Source organism: Neophocaena asiaeorientalis, unplaced genomic scaffold (assembly GCF_003031525.2).
Source record: "Neophocaena asiaeorientalis asiaeorientalis breed wild unplaced genomic scaffold, Neophocaena_asiaeorientalis_V1.1 scaffold675, whole genome shotgun sequence".
In the NCBI taxonomy this organism is placed as follows: Eukaryota; Metazoa; Chordata; class Mammalia; order Artiodactyla; family Phocoenidae; genus Neophocaena; species Neophocaena asiaeorientalis.
Window position 1 is genome coordinate 561,916 of NW_020173713.1, and position 1,984 is coordinate 563,899.

Sequence of the window (1,984 nt, forward strand, 5' to 3'; positions counted from 1 at the left end):
TATGCAGCAATAACATGAATGTTTTTCACAAATATAATGTTGGGTAAGTTGAGCCAAACACAAATTACACATACATTCTGATTTATTTTATATAAGTCTAAGAAACATGGAAAATGAAACTATATTGTTTCAGAGATATGTATATGTAGGAAAATTACAAAGCAAAGCAAAGTAATTACTAAAAAAGAATAGTGGATACTTCAAGGAGTTAAGGTGATGCATGTAGCAAGGAAGAGGCACATGGGGATTTCAAGAATGTTGGCAATGTTTTATTTCTTGACCTTGGTGGTAATCTATAGGTGTTCATTTTTATATGCATATCTATATTTCATTCACATTTTGTATATGTGTGATATTTCAAAATAAAAACTTAAAAATAATGAGAAAATATGCAAAATTTTATGACAACCTACTTGAAAATTTAAATCAATTAATAAATATTTGAGGGACTTCCCTGGTGGTCCAGTGGCTAACACTCCGCACTCCCAGTGCAGGGAGCCCGGGTTCGATCCCTGGTCAGAGAACTAGATCCCAGATGCTGCAACTAAGAATTCATATGCTGCAACCAAAAATCCCGCATGCTGCAACAAAAATCCTGAACCAGGAATGAAGGTCCCGTGTGCCACAACTAAGACCTGGCACAGCCAAATAAATAAATAAAGTTTTTTTTTAATTTGAAAAATATAACTTAACAAACTTGATTCAAGAAGATACATAAATCATGAATAGACTATAGCCTTTAAAACAAATGAATAAGTATTTTTTAAAAATCTATACAAAATAATTCAAGCAAAAATAAAATATTCTAGGCTTACCAAATATTAAAGGAGAAAGTAATCCCAGTCTTCTACAAAGCCTTCCAAGGAACATAGGAGAGGTAAGAATTATAACATAGGTAAGAATTATCCTTACATCAATTCATATCGTGGGGTAAGAATAATTTTCATAGTAAATATGACAATGGACATATTATAAGTAAAGGAGAGTAAGTGATGAATTACATTCATGAAAATAGCTGAAAAATCATCAAGAAAATATTAGCAAATAAATTCAGCAAGTATAAACAAAGTGATACATCAAGACCAAGGTTGGAAATAAATTATTGTAATCCACCATATTAACAGAATAGAGCATGGAAATCATATACATGTAGTAAAAAATATGTCTGACAAAAGTCAAGCTTCATTCATAACATTTTTAAGCAGCCGCAAGGCACAGGGATATTAGCTCGGTGCTTTGTGACAGCCTGGAAGGGTGGGATGGGGAGAGTGGGAGGGAGGGAGACGCAAGAGGGAAGACATATGGGAACATATGTATATGTATAGCTGATTCACTTTGTTATAAATCAGAAACTAACACACCATTGTAAAGCAATTATACCCCAATAAAGATGTTTAAAAATAAATAAATAAATAAAATAAATAAATGGGCTAGATTTGGGGGCTTTCAACGAATACGTACCCAGTAAGAATGATAAAGAGGTATGTTTAAATAAAGATAAAAATGAGTGGGAGGAAAAAAAAAAATAGAAAGGAACTTTCTTAACCCAATAAAGTTTATCTTAAAAATCCTTACAACATCCTTGTAAATGGTGAAATATTAAAAGTTTTCCTTTTGAGATTGAGAAATAGTTCCTCTTGACAATGCTATTGGAGATATTAATTCTTTCAGTAAGGCAAAAATAATAAAAAGTATAAGGGTTATAAATGGAGAGATAAATCTGTCAGTACTCATAGGTGACGTGATTATGAACTAGAAAACTCAAAATAATCTATAGACTAAACTATGGATATTGGAATATATATATATATATAATTTGCAGCCCTATACATCTGCAAATGAGAGATAGAGAATGAATAAAATTGAAATGTAGGAACAACAATTTCATCAGAAATATGAAGTACTATGTCAGTATGGGTCTAATCAGGAAAGACACATCACACAGCAGAAGAAAGAGGGTAAATTTGATACAAATTATTATTAG